The sequence below is a fragment of the Zophobas morio genome, unplaced genomic scaffold (assembly GCF_036711695.1).
Source record: "Zophobas morio isolate AGI-343-1 ecotype UQ-CSIRO unplaced genomic scaffold, CSIRO_AGI_Zmor_V1 ptg000030l, whole genome shotgun sequence".
Lineage (NCBI taxonomy): Eukaryota > Metazoa > Arthropoda > Insecta > Coleoptera > Tenebrionidae > Zophobas > Zophobas morio.
This window is the reverse complement of record NW_026972135.1, coordinates 7258674-7274601: the sequence shown is the minus strand read 5'-3', so window position 1 is coordinate 7274601 and position 15928 is coordinate 7258674. Positions and strand designations below refer to the sequence as shown.

Genomic DNA, 15928 nt, shown 5'->3' with positions numbered 1-15928 from the left:
TTGAACAACAGCCTGATATAATTTACTATTTGTATTACGCATAGCTCTAAAACTAATTACTTTATGGTTCTGATTACTATTGAATAATAATTGATTCTGATGTACAAGACACCTCGAAAACATCTCAGAATTAATCTCCTTGGGAATTCCTGAAACTCTTACTCTGGGACAAAGACTAGGCAATTGTTCAGCATTATAATTCTCATGAAGTTCACTATTTACCAAATCAATGATTTTCTTTGTGTCCTCACTTTTTTCACAGTTGATAATGGCACCTCCGTTTAATATACTGGCCCCGCATGCGGGGCGTATCAGATATTAAGCTGATAAGAACAGAAGAAACTTTATTCAGAAAATTTTTTTACAAAGTAAGAAGAGACGCTGTATATATATAAATGTGTAAAAAAATAAAATGTAAAAGTATATATATCAAAGAAAATATGTAAAAGAAAGAAAAGAAAGAAATTAATCAGGCTTCCTCCGCATCTGGTCCTGGCGCCTTGTATTGCCGGACCCCCGTCACGTGTTTGAGGTAAATGTCCCGGCTCCACTTGATGGCGTCCGAACACATCAATTTCCGCATTAGGCCAGAGTATTTACAACTAATTCCTAAGCGGTTCATGGTGTGTTCGTTGGCCGGGTCCCATCCCCCGAGGGGTCCGACAGCGAAGTAGAGATGTGTCGTTCGCGAACGAACGAATCAAATTGAACGGGTCGTTCGAATGAACGAGTGACCGAAATCGTTCCCAACGCAAACTAGTCGTTCTTTCGTTCATTTCGTTCACTCGTTCACCGTTCGTTCACATTGTCTCGACTGGATCTTGGTTTCGTTGGATCTTTGAATCATGGCACCAGCACAGTTCTATGTTCTGTATCCAATACTAGGAGCACATGCTATGCTATTTATGGAATTAACTAAGAACGTAAGTTTTCCAGACAGATTAATTCCAGTAGTATGAATTTAAATTAGGAACCGGGAACAAAAATGACAATTTATGACGATAACTTATATACAATGTTCATAAACGACTGAACATTAGAAACTAAATAAATAAATGTAAATTAAGAATTATTATTACTATTGTAATGATTATTAATAAAAAAAAATCCGTGTTATTTTTTTAGAATACAGGATTGTGTGACGTCAGATTAAATCGTTTTAAATATGCTACGACCTGATTAATTAAGAATATTTAACATTTAACGTTCATTTGTTTTTGTCTATGACATTCAACTTTTTTTTAATACATCGTATACATTGTTTAGAGATTCTTCTAGGTTTTTTTTTAATTCTTTGATTTAGCATATGCCATATTTTACTGAAAAGTTGCTTGGAAGCTGTGATAAAAACGAATTTAATTTTTGTGTCGAAAGTGCTATTGATGTATTTATTAACACAATTATTTACGTCCACAAATTCAAGTTACTTTTTTTAAATATTAAATTATTATTTATACATCACAGAATTCAGAAAAAAATCGTTACATGAATCTCTAAAAAATGGGAGGCATTAAAAAAAATTAAATGTAGACAAAACCAAATAAACGTTAAATCATTAATTTTTCGAATCAGATCATAGTATATTTCAAACGATTTAATTTGACGTATCACACAATGCAGTATTCGAAAAAAAAAAGACAGCAATGGCCCGGGTTTTTTTTCTGAATACCTATGCGATAGTTCTGAGCATGACCTTCCCTATAAAGTGATCAGATTCAAGCAAAAGGGAAACTAAGACCATTGACCGAAGAGCCGAAAGACCGAATGATTCATCAATAGATCCCTGAGCCTTGAATGATTAAGAACGAAGTGAACGGTGAACGAAGTGAACGAAATGAACGAAATGAACGAAATGAACGACATTTGACGGCCGGGTCTTCGTAACGACCGAACGATGAACGATCCGTTCGTAGTGATGACCGAATCTGCCCATCCCTACAGCGAAGCCTTCCAGGAATACTTCGAACCCCTCCTCTTCGAAATGCCTCTTCATATGGTCGTATTTCGTCCTCTTCTCCCTCCTCGCCTCCTCGAACGCCTCGTACTTATTTTCAAATGGCATGGTGACATCGACTATCGTCACCCTCTTCGTCCCCTCATTTATGACGACAAGGTCAGGCCTGAGACCGTCCGTGAATCCGGGCACCGTTTGATTCACCCTCTTTACGGCCCCCGGGCGACGGCCTGATGGCGTTGCGTCGGATGTCACGTGGTAAACTTTGCCCTGGTCAGGTTTCGCCAGCAGTCTCCGCTTGTAATAATCCCGGATCGCGCAGCGGAGGGCCTTCTCGGTGTCTCTTGCCTTAAGGGGGCTGTCGTTAAGCGTTAGCTGGAGCACGTCGTTGTCGTCGGTCGCCCATGCGACGTTGGTCGTCGTCTTCAGCCTCGTCGTGGCCGCCCGCAGGCGAATCCAGGTGCTGGAGATATCGCTGGACTCGTTGGCGAAGTCGTCACGCATGCTCCCGTTAAGGTACTCGGCGACTTCTGGCGGCGTTTTTTGGCGACCGCTGCATTTTTGAGGTGGAAGGAAATGCAGGGCAGAATAAACGTGCTGACGGTGTCGATTTTTTGCCACGGAGCCAGCAGCGAGGCGTCGATTTTTGTTAGATCGGCGGTCATCTTTTCTAGCACTTTCTCCGCGCACGGTGCTTTATGGTAGCCGGTGGGACACCCCGATGTTCGTACACGTCATCCTCCTTCATGGGCTCAGGTACGCCGCTTTGAATAGTAAATCGTGTTGGGACGGCTTCTCGATGTTTCCCGTTAATGTGCAGGGTGGCACATTTTCGGGCGTTGAAGGTCAACCCTGCCCAGCGGGCGACCGTTGTTGTCACGTCGAGAAGCCGTTGCAGGTCTTCCGGCTTCGGCGTAATGAGGACGACATCGTCGGCGTATGCAAGAGTATCAATCTTGGACTCCTGCATCCTGTAGCCGACGTTGAGTGCCCCGACGGCGCGGAGAATTGGTTCGATCGCCAGATTAAAGACTATGGGCGACAGCGGGCATCCTTGTTTGACGCCGGCTTTGATGGGGATGGCCGGCGTCGGTCCCGTGCTCGTGCGGACGCTGGTGGTCGTGTCTGCGTACAGGTGTCGCACGACCTGGATGGCATCCTCGTGCAGGCCTGCCCACTTCAGCGCCTCAAAAATGGTGTTGTGCGGTACGGAGCCGAAGGTGTTCGTCAGGTCCAACCACGCGACGCAGCACTGTTTGCCGTTGCGACGGGCGTCGGTGATGATTGACTGGAGCACGAAGTTGTGCTCCGCGCACCCGTCCACCGGCATGAAGCCCTTCTGTTCCCCAGGCGTTCCGCGAACACGGACGCGTAAGCCTTGGCGATGGTATTTGCCAGCGCGATGGGCCTCCAGTTGCTGATGTCGTCGCGGTCCCCCTTTTTGTGGATGAGGATCGTCGAGGAGGTGGTCCACGCCTGCGGAATGTACCGCAGGCGCTTGACGCAATTAAAAATTGCAGCCAGGACATTCGCACCGGCGTCGGCCCTTTTCCAAACGGGATATCGAATCCCGTCGGGACCGGGCGCAGTGTTACTACACCTCCGTAAACGTCTCCATACCTCTTCCGCGGTGAAGTCGGCGGCGAAGGGGTTGTTGTCGTCGTCGTCTGCGAGGAGCTGGTGTTCTGGCACCTCCTCCGGCATCTCGGCTCCGGTGGGAGCTCCGCCGCCGTACACGCCGGTGAAATGCGTGTGGATCGCCTCGGCGGGGATCTCGCAGAGGGAGGACTCGGCCTCTGTTACCTCCCTGAAGTCGTGGGGGCGCCATCGACGATACAGCTTCTGTATCCTCCACGCAGCTTGGGCGTCGTACTGCTGTTGCTGGCGGCTGCTGGATCGGCGGTCGATGGGGCCATCGCTTCCGGTGGTGTGGTTGGCGTGGCCGCCAATGATGCATTCCGGTTGCTGCTTCTGCTGGGTTTTGCATGCCTTGAGGGTCTCGAAGACGGTTTCACATCCTCGACACTTGAAGACAAGCTGGTGGACGTGGTAGCGGCGAATGTGCTTACTCAGGTCCCCATGTCTTTGTATTTTTTTGGCATGGGGGCGCAGATTCGGCACACAAACTCCTCCTCCAGCGGGCAGTCCAATTCGTAGTCGAGAAGTGATTCTTCGTTGACCTTGGTTAAAGCTGCAGCGGTCGCAGTAGAACTTGGGATTGCCATATTTTATTTTATAATTTTTTTTCCGGAGATATCTGAGCGAATATGTGTGATCACTTCACGGTACTTTAACTATTGCACTGAACCAGTGAGTATAGATGTTAAAAGAGAGGCAACCTTATGGACAAGTGGGGGGCTAATGCTCCGTCTTACCCCTCACTTCACTTCATCCACAAACGTAATAGTGGCTAGTGGCTCTCCCTCCTTTTTTCTTGTGAACTACGTTAACAGTAGTCTGGACGAACACCAACTCATCAGCCTTGTGGCCAGTGCGATTACGTTAAAGCAAAATAGCCCATCCCCAGATGTACGGTAGACTGGTGAAAGGTTTTTGTTCAATTTTAGCCAAATTTCAGATTTTCTTTAATTATTATTGTTATGATAAGCACATGTTGCCAGTAAATCCCAATTTTTGGAGGATGCCTGGTGTATGCGTTTAAATTCATCCTTAATTTAAATAAAAAAATGAACGGCCATTATAGTAGATATAGTTATTATTTTTATTATTTTTCAGTTTTTCGACCGTTTTATATTTCAATTTCTCAATTTTTCAACTTCTCAATATTGTAATTTTTCATTTTTAAAATTCTAGATTTTTCGATTTCTCGAGTTCTCTGTTCTTCTATATTTTAATTTTTTTATTTTCACAATTTTTAAATTTTCGATTTTTCAATTTTTGAGATCCCGATTTATCAATTTTTCCATTTTTAACTTCTCGATGTTTCGATTTTGGCCTATTTCGGTTTCTCAATTTTCCGATTTTTGGACTTGTCGACTTTTCGATTCCTCGATTTCTTCATCTTTTGATTTTTCGATTTCTCGATTTGTCGGGTTTTGATTTTTACTTTTCGACTTTTCGGCTTTTCTATGTTTAGATTTTTATATTTTAGATTTTTCAATTTTTATTTTTTTTATTTTTTGCTTTTTAGATTACTCCATTTTTCAATTTTACGATATTTTAATTTTCCAATGTTTTAAATTTTAGATTTTTCGATTTTTCAGTTCTTCAAAATTTTTTAATTTTTCAAATTTTGACGTTTCAGAATTTTCAGGTTTCCGATTTCTCAATTAATCTACTTATTTTGACTTTGCTTTTTGATCTCTTGATTTCTCAATTTTTCAATTCTTTAGCTTCCTAATCTTTGAATATTTTGTTCAATTTTGTAATTTTTCACTTTTTCGACTTTTTACTGTTTGAATTTTCAATTTTTCGTTTTTTAAACTTTTCAGCTTTTAAAATATTAGGTTTCAGTTCTTCTATCTCAATTTTTCAATTTTTGGAATATTAAAATTTTTGATTTTCCATTTTTTTTTAATTTTTCGATTTTCCATTTTTTTTTTAATTTATCGATTTTCCGTTTTTTTTTTAATTTTTCGATTTTCCATTTTTTTGTGGGTATCGTTGGTGATTTTTAGAAAAAGCGACGGTTACCGTTTTCAGATTTTATTTAGTTCCTTACTGTTTGAGAGTACCAGGGAGAAGAAGATCGAAGGGTGTTTGAATGGTCAACAGGTAGGCTCGGTTTCAAATAGGTGGAAGTAGGTAAAGAAAGAGTTTAGAAAATTCTAGAAACGGAAAGAGAAAGTATGTAGGAGCGTAGGGCAGGTAGACGAAAGATAGGACGTATTTACATTTGTACAAATATTATGAATGCGCTCAGGTAGAACACCTGATGTTGTGGGAACGGTTGTTCCTACATTTTAATTTTCCGATTTTCCACTTCTTTTTAATTTTTCGATGTTTCGATTTTTCATTTATCCAATTAATCAATTTCTCTGTTTTTAAATTTAATTTTTTTTTTATTTCTTTATGTTTAGACTTCTCGATTTTACAGTTTTTCGATATTTGAATTTTTCAAGTTTTAATTTTGCCATCTTGGTTTTTCGATTTTTTAAATTTTTCAATTTATAGATTTTCCGATTTTTCAAGTTTTCGATTTCTCAATTTTTTCAACATTATCAGTTTTGGGAACTTTTCAATTTCTTTTTACTTCCCGAACGTAAGCAAAGGAAGTATTGTAATCGAGTCCGTCGGCCGACTCTCTACTTTTACGTTTTCTCGATCTTTCATAACCCCTAGAAGACGAAGAAATAGGTCTCCCATTTCCGTCTGTCTGTCCGTCTGTTGGCCGTCCCGGATTTTTATTAGACAGATAATCTCCGAAAGTACTGGACCGATTGTTGTGAAATTTTGTACTTATATTACGAATATCATGTAAATGGTATAACGCTAACCAAAATTTGTCTAATCATCCCCACCACTAATGCGATGACGTCACTTCAAAATTGTACATAGTAAATGGGTCTTAAATTGTATAAAATAACATAGTCCTACACATGTAGTTTACGACTCCGAACTCAGTTTTTACCCGAAACGTCCAGATTTTTGGAAAAAAAATCAAAATTATAAAACAACATTTTGCAATTTAATTTTGAAACTGCTAATCCGAATGTTTTGAAATGTTGCAGATGTTTTAAGGCTATAAAGAGCATCATAAATCTTTAGTCAAAATATATTTGGTTATCCCCTCCAAAAACTTGATGACGTCAGCTCAAAAGTTTGTCAAATAAATCCTATCTAAAATGTACAAAATATGATGAGTCTGTACTTGTGATATATCACTCCCTTCATATTTTTTGGATTTGCATATACAGGGTGAAAAAAATTAATGAATGCGTAAATTTATTTTACTGATTTACTCACGAACTACAAAACCGAATGCTCTGAAATCGTGAAGATGTTTTAAATTATCATAAGCATGGTAAATTTTTTATCAAAATGTATTTGGTCGTCCCCCCTAAAAAATGTATGACGTCACCACAAAATCCTATCTAAAATGTACAAAATATGGTGAGTCTCTTCTTGTGATTTATCATTCCATTCAAATTTTTTCGATTTCCATATACAGGGCGACTCAAAAAAATTAATGAATGCGTGAAGTTATTTTATTGAGTTAATCAGGAACTACAAAACCAAATCCTTCGAAATCTTCTGCGAAAAAAAAAATAGGCATGAAGTCGGCACGTTTCCGACAGCGAGGGAAGTACTGTTTAAACTCTCTAGACCAATTTTTTCAATTCTGAACCAGTGACTATGTATTTAAAAGACCGGCAACCCCGTATCCTTATGCGTACCAGTGAGTTAATATTCGCGGTCAGATGGCGCCCCAAAATGCAACAAAAGCCCTCTAACCTTCAATGGTTGTTACTAATACCATTTTACGGATTGTTGTCTGAGCTTGTACAACACAACTACTGTAAGTGAATCGCTCTTGCAGCCGTTTTAGTTTGAAATTTAACAAGTCGGACGGCGCGGAAAATTACTGACACTTTGCGACTCGAATCAAATAAGGGTGTGGGGACCAAAAATCTGCCCAAGTTTCAAACTAGCATAACTTTATTATTGAATGACGAATTAAAAATGTAACTGTTAACATTTATAAAACAACTTTATAGAGTACGATTTGCAACATATCTACTTGCTTCACAAATTTTTGTTTTAACACGGCGCGGCGCATTAAATTTGTGAAAGCCAATATTTTTTTCTGCCAAATTTTCAGCAATACACACTGCTTAATTCTATATGTGTGAAGGATTCCTACCCTACATTTTTCACACAAATTCCACTTTAGATTTCTTCAAAAGCGTTCAATTGGTCGCAGTTGAGGGACGTTCGGAACATTTTTGTCCTTAGGAATAAACTGAATATTTATGCATCAATAACGTTGGCAATGTAATGATTCAGATTTTTTTTTTTTAATTTTTGCTTTTGTTCCAATTTTTGTTTTTCTGAATATTTGGGAATTGATTTTCGCTTTGCAAATATTATTTTATTCTCCCTTAGTAACGTACTTTTTGCCGATTTTAAATTTCTGTCCAAGATTTCTAAATGACATTTCAAGTTTACCGTGGTTAGTGAGTATGGATGTTAAAAATAGGGCACACTATTTACACTATTATATTACTAAATTACTAGTTACAATGTTTCAATACATGGTTACTGCCGTGGTTCTGACTGATTAAGGCTTCTCTCCTCTTCTGGGCCATTTTTGTTGCTGGAATTCCACTTCTTGTCTGTCTTTCTATCGAATTACCATTCTCTAGAGTTATAATTTGTCCTTTTTGATATCCCCATTTGGAAAAAGTGATTAAATGTGAAGGCCTTTTTTAAATGTATACGAGTGTTCCATTTTCGCACAAAAGATTAAACTTCTAGTGGAATTAGCGATAACAATTTTTGATAAGTCGTCGCCTGGGAACATGTTTGATCCACAGACCAGAGCGCGCTCATGCCAATGTCGATTCTAAGCGTTCAGAATTGAAAAAAGAAATCGAAAAGTTCCCAAAACTGATAATGTTGAAAAAATTGAGAAATCGGAAAATCTATAAATCGAAAAATTTTAAAAATCGAAAAACCAAGATGGCAAAATTAAAACTTGAAAAATTCAAATATCAAAAAATTGTAAAATCGAGAAGTCTAAACATAAAGAAATAAAAAAAAAAAATTTAAAAACAGAGAAATTGAATAATTGGATAAATGAAAAATCGAAACATTGAAAAATTGGAAAATTGAAAAATTAAAGAAAAGTGGAAAATCGAAAAATTAAAATGTAGGAACAACCGTTCCCACAAATTCAGGTGTTCTACCTGAGCGCATTCATAATCTTTGTACAAATGTAAGTATCTTTCGTCTACCTGCCCTACGCTCCTACATACTTTCTCTTTCCGTTTCTAGAATTTTCTAAACTCTTTCTTTACCTACTTCCACCTATTTGAAGCCGAGCCTACCTGTCGACCATTCAAACACACTTCGATCTTCTTCTCCCTGTCACTCTCAAACAGTAAGGAACTAAATAAAATCTGAAAACCGTACCCGTCGCTTTTTCTAAAAATCACCAACGATACCCACAAAAAAAATGGAAAATCGAAAAATTAAAAAAAAAACGGAAAATCGAAAAATAAAAAAAAATGGAAAATCGAAAAATAAAAAAAAATGGAAAATCAAAAATTTAAAAATTACAAACATTGAAAAATTGAGATAGAAGAACTGAAAAGTCGAGAAATCGAAAAACCTAATATTTTAAAAACTGGCAAGTTTAAAAAACGAAAAATTGAAAATTCAAGCAGTAAAAAGTCGAAAAACTGAAAAATCACAAAATTGAACAAAATATTCAAAAATTAGGAAGTTAAAGAATTGAAAATTGAGAAATCAAAAGATCAAAAAGCAAAGTCGAAAAAAGTAGATTAATTGAGAAATCGGAAATCTGAAAATTCTGAAACGTCAAAATTTGAAAAATTAAAAAATATTGAAGAACTGAAAAATCGAAAAATCTAAAATTTAAAACATTGAACAATTAAAATATCGTAAAATTGAAAAATGGAGAAATCTAAAAATCAAAAAATAAAAAAAATAAAAATTGAAAAATCAAAATATAAAAATCAAAAAACTAAAAAATCAACAAATCGAGAAATCAAAACTCGAAAATTAAAAAAAATTGGAAAACTGAAAAATCGAATAATATAAAAATCTAAACACAGAAAAACCGAAAAGTAAAAATCAAAAACCCACAAATCGAAACATCGAAAAATTCAAAAACTGAGACATCGAGAAATCGAAAAATCGAAAGATGTAGAAATCGAGGAGTCGAAAAGTCGACAAGTCGAAAAATCGAAAAATTTAGAAACCGAAATAGGCCAAAATCGACAAATCGAAAAGTTAAAAATTGGTCTAAGGAGTTTAGACAGTACTTCCCTCGCTGTCGGAAACTTGACGACTGCATGCCTATTGTGTTTTTTTTCTCATTACATTTTTGTAGTGGGAATTTAAAAAAAAATTGTGATGACGTCATCAACATTTTTGCAAGGACACGTATATCAGTTGGGATAGATGTAGTGTAATACTAAGAATAAAATTATTGTATTCCCAAATTTTCGGAAAAATGAATTGGGTCGTTTTGAATATTGATTTCTTATAATTAGAGAGCGGATTTTATGAAATTTGCATATTCTTTATTTTTTGCATAGAAGTCTTGATATTTAATATGTGAACGAATCATGCTAATTAAAAATGAATGCAGCTATAAAAAAATTGCATATTTGCATATTTTTGCCTTCTGCTGCATATTTCACGTAACGGGTGCATATTTTGCATTTTTATCAATGTTTGTGCTAATTTGAAAAAAAAAAATTCTATCGGCATTTATCTAGCACGACGAAATTTCATGAATCGTATTGCAAATATTGTCCTGAGTTTCAAATAACTAGGAAAGGTATGAGTTAAATACTTTTGGAAATATAGTTCGTTCCCAATATTTTGTTAATTTTGTTAATCCTATTATTTTTCATCCTGAGTTTGCATTGAAAGCATTTAAAGCGATACAGGTAGGTCAATGTGTCGAAGATAACTCAAATTAATTTATCAAACCTTTTCCTGAACTTGTGTGAGTGCGCAGTTTTTCTATTTACAAATACATACTTTAGAATCACCGGAAATACTTTTTGTTAGAATATCACGAAAAGTGTTTAAAAATAAATTGTTTCCAAAATAGTAAATAGCTGATTACTATTATTTTTTTAATTCGTTCTGTTTACCTATTATATTTTAGTATAAAAACATTGTCTTTAAAAATGTGATTTATGTGCCAGTGAGATCTAATTAAACACTTTACAATGTGATTTATGTCTTTTTTTTAATACAAGGTAAGCACGGTAAACCTGTATTTGTAATTTGTAAATAAATTTAGTTCGGTTGTTACGCTTTTTTTTAATTTTTGGAGCATATGCAACTGCATATCTCTGCATATATTAAGAAAGTTACTGCATATTTGCATAAATTTGATGCATATCATATGATCATATTTCCCAAAATTTTGCTGCATATTTTCCGCTCTCTACTTACAATCAATAAAATAACGAAACAATTTACTCACGTATACGGCGTCGGTGTGTAATATCTAGAGAGCGGATTTCTGTCGGGCTAGGCAAGGCCAAACTCGGTACGGCTCGTACGGGATGCGAATTCATTGCTGTTGCGGACTGCACTTCGTTTATTTGAGATTAGAATAACGCTGTTTCGTTGCACTCTGCTGTTAATTCCCGTTCTCATTTACTTAGCCGTTTGATTAATAAATCGTTAATTATATTTATGGAATTTGTACCGATTAAACGTGACGTAGCCCGACAAAAATCCGCTGTCTAGTAATATGAAAGGCAACTGAAAATCGTTTATGTATAAACATTCTTAATTTAAGATGACAAGCGTAACAGCATACGTGAGAGTCAAACAGAGAAACTGTAAACAAAACGACCATCGGTTTTATTGCTTCGACTTCCGCTTATTATATAAAACATTGTGTTTTATTTTAATTCTTGACGGTGAAATTCACAATTGGTTGATTATAAACATGTCTATTCCACATTCGCGAAACCAAGTGAGCGCATAAAACAAATGCAGGTCTGTAATGTTAAAGTCGATGTAAATAAGCGTGCTACCCTTATGTTTCAACCGAGTTTTTACTTTAAAAAATTTTGTGTCTACCAAATTGGGTTGGTCCAATGTAATACTAATAATAAGTGTTGCCTTTAATATAATCAATAAAATAAATTGACTTCATTAATTGTTTTGAGCCACCTCTTAAGAAAATCTAAAAAATATGAATGGAATGATAAATCACAAGTACAAACTCATCATATTTTTTGCATTTTAGATAGGACTTATTCAGCAAAATTTAAGGGTGACGTCATCAATTTTTTTAGGAGGGATGAACAAATACATTTTGAACAAAAGTTTACCATGCTTATAATAACTTTAAAATATTCCCAAGATTTCAAAGCATTCGGTTCTGTAATTCTTGATTAAATCGATAAAATAAATTCACACCTTCATTAATTTTTTTTGAGTCACCCTGCATATGCAAATCCAAAAATATGAATGGAATGATAAATCACAAGTACAGACTCATCATATTTTGTACATTTTAGATACGATTTATTCGGAAAACTTTTGAGCTGACGTCATCAGTTTTTTTTAGAAGATAACCAAATATATTTTGACTAAAAATTTATTATGCTCTTTATAACCTTAAAACATCTGCAAGATTTCAAAGCATTCGGTTTTGTAGTTCCTGATTAAATCAATAAAATAAATTTACGCATTCATTAATTTTTTGAGTCACCCTGTATATGCAAATCCAAAAAATATGAATGGAGTGATAAATGACAAGTACAGGCTCATCATATTTTGTACATTTTAGATATGATTTATTCGGCAAACTTTCGAGCTGACGTCATCAAGTTTTTGGAGGGGATAAGCAAATATATTTTGACTAAACATTTATTATGCTCTTTATGACCTTAAAACATCTGCAAGATTTCAGAGCATTCGGTTTTGTAGTTCCTGATTAAATCAATAAAATATATTTACGCATTCATTATTTTTTTTGAGTCACCCTGTATATGCAAATCCAAAAAATATTAATGGAGTGATAGTTCACAAGTACAGACTCATCATATTTTGTACATTTTAGATATGATTTATTCCACAAACTTTTGAGCTGACGTCATCAAGTTTTTGGAGGGGATAAGCAAATATTTTTTGACTAAAGATTTATGATGCTCTTTATAGCCTTAAAACATCTGCAACATTTCAAAGCATTCTGGTTAGCAGATTAAAAATTGAATTTCAAAATGTTGTTTTATAATTTTGATTTTTTTTCCAAAAATCTGGACGTTTCGGGTGAAAAGTCGATTCAGAGTTGTAAACTACATGTGTAGGACTATGTTATTTTATACAATTGAAAACCCATTTACTATGTACAATTTTGAAGTGACGTCATCGCTTTAGTGGTGGGGATGATTCGACAAATTTTGGTTAGCGTTTTACCATCTACATGATATTCTTAATATAAGTACAAAATTTCACAACAATCGGTCGAGTACTTTCGGAGATTATCTGTCTAATAAAAATCCGTGACAACAGACGGACAGACGGACAGACGGACAGACGGACGGACAGACGGACGGACAGACGGACAGACGGACAGACAGACGGAAATGGGAGACCTATTTCTTCGTCTTCTAGGGTTCATGAAAGATCGAGAAAACGTAAAAGTAGAGAGTCGGCCGACGGACTCGATTACAATACTTCCTTTGCTTACGCTCGGGAAGTAAAAATGGAAAAATTGATAAATCGAGATCTCAAAAATTGAAAAATCGAAAATTTAAAAATTGGGAAAATAAAAAAAATTAAAATATAGAACAACTTTTGTTAAGTTTTGCGTTAATGTTTCGTTATTTGATGATTTCTATTTAGTTTATTTGTTTGTTGATTCGTTTTGCTACAAATTGTACTCCTTTATCTTAAATCTATTTTATTACTTTCATAATAACCCGTCAATTCTTAATAAAAATTAACATTACTTAAAAAAAAACTCTAAAAATTCGGGTGTGCCATCATAAGAAGAGTACTACCTATGATGGCACACTTCATGGTTTTTGGTTCTAATTTTTTTTCAAAATAAATATTGAATATATTGAAAATTTGATGAATTAATATCAATTTCAATATAATTGCTCCTTTAAATTATCCACAAAAAATCCCTAATATCATAGAGGAGGTTATACTAAGGTGTCAAAGTTAAGTATGCAATCATAGGTAGGTTTCCCCTAAGCATGCAGCTTTTTGTCTGTAAGGATACGATGCATGATTGATCTTGAGCTTCCACTCATTTGTGCCACTTGTTCTTCACCGTCTACGCGTACAATCCGTGGAGCCAGACATCAATAACTTAGTGGTACTGGTACCGATTTGTTTATAGTTTGTATTGTTCTTAAATAAAAAAAATGCAATGAAACGATTTTTGTTATATTTTGTATTCGTATATTTTCAATCTCTAATTAAAAAGTATCCACAACTTTAAAGAAACTGTTTTAAATCATCATGTGCAACATCAATATTATTCTTAAATAAGTCTCCGTTTTCATTATCTTCTCCATATGATTGACACCACAGCAGATACCTATGATCTCAATACACCAGAGAAGTGGAGTCTCGTCTCTTTCTTCGTTATTTAGATTATCAGCAACAAAGCTGTTCAGTAAAAATTGATACTCTTTATTGAAAATGATAGGCCCCGATTAACCAAAAGCGATATTTATGTTTTAGTACACTTAATAACGTCCTTTGAATGGACATGTGGTACTTTTTTCAGTAATAACGATAAACTTAATATCAATGATATGATATATAGTGAATTCTGAAAATGCACTAATTTTCGTTAAAAAAAGAACACATTATTCACGGGGCTCTTAAGAAAATGACTTCTAATACCTGCTCTTCGGTATCTACAGTACAAACTATGTGGAATCCTAATAAATGTTTTATTTGTCTACGATGAAATGAAACAGCTTCTCTTATGTCCCTTGCTACTTGTATACATTTTAATTTTTTACAAAAAAATTAAAGAGTAAACAATGGTCCCATCAAAACATGAAGAATGTTTTTTAGAATGTCTCTGTGAAAATTACACATAACTACAATAATTCCACCAGAAGATCAGCTTTAAACCATCAAAACCAATGCAACTAAACTGTCGAATTTCAAATATTTCGGATTACAGTCACTTGACATGTCAAGATCAAGACTTGCTTTCTGAAATCCTGTCTGAAATGGCCTAAAGATGTGACCGTTTCGTCCAAAAACAGTTGCAACGTTGCAACAGGTGCGTTTTAGCGTCTGCGCACTGTACTTCCTGCACGTGCCGGACTGTTGAACTTTAACCAATATTGCAATTAGTTTCCCGAAAATCTGAAAACTTCGTGATTTTACCGTGAATATGTTCGATGAAATTATGTTTAATTTTATTAGGTGGGCCGATCCCGACTGTACTGCAATGCCGGGCCAACCCGCGACGGAGGTGGAGCAAGCCCCTAGCCTCCGTCAATTTCCAAAAATCAGTTTAATATACTGGCCCCGCATGCGGGGCGTATCAGATATTAAGCTGATAAGAACAGAAGAAACTTTATTTAGAAAAATGTTTTACAAAGTAAGAAAAGATGTATATATATAAATGTGTAAAAAAAAAATAAAATGTATAAGTGTATATATCAAAGAAAATATGTAGAAAGAAAAAGAAAAAAAAGAGATTAATCAGGCTTCGTCCCCATCTGGTCCTGGCGCCTTGTATTGCCGGACCCCCGTCACGTGTTCGACGTAAATGTCCCGGCTCCACTTGATGGCGTCCGAACACATCAATTTCCGCATTAGGCCAGAGTATTTACAGCTGATGCCTAAGCGGTTCATGGTGTGTTCGTTGGCCGGGTCCCATCCCCCGAGGGGTCCGACAGCGAAGCCTTCCAGGAATACTTCGAACCCCTTCTCTTCGAAATGCCGCTTCATATGGTCATATTTTGCCCTCTTCTCCCTCCTCGCCTCCTCGAACGCCTCGTACTTATTTTCGAACGGCATGGTGACGTCGACTATCGTCACCCTCTTCGCCCCCTCGTTTATGACTACAAGGTCAGGCCTGAGGCCGTCCGTGAATCCGGGCACCGTTTGATTCACCCTCTTTACGGCCCCGGGCGACGGCCTGATGGCGTTGGCCAAGCGATCCAGGACTGCGTTGTGGCGGCGCGTGACTGTGACCATGTGGTGGCGACAATGGTTCAGGACGTGTGGCAGGGTTTCGTTCGCGTGGCCACATCGTCTGCACCTCTTGTCGCCGTTCCCGAATCTCTTCGTCCCGTTCAGGGGCAC

The 15928-nt window shown here is 36.5% G+C and overlaps 1 non-coding gene across 1 annotated transcript; it reads right to left on the bottom strand.

The window, feature by feature from the left end:
• Positions 1–15035: 15035 nt before the first annotated feature.
• LOC135139166 (U2 spliceosomal RNA) lies at positions 15036–15223 on the bottom strand. Its single transcript, XR_010282133.1, has one exon. It is a non-coding gene; the product is annotated as a U2 spliceosomal RNA (small nuclear RNA).
• Between the last annotated feature and the right edge of the window lie 705 nt (positions 15224–15928).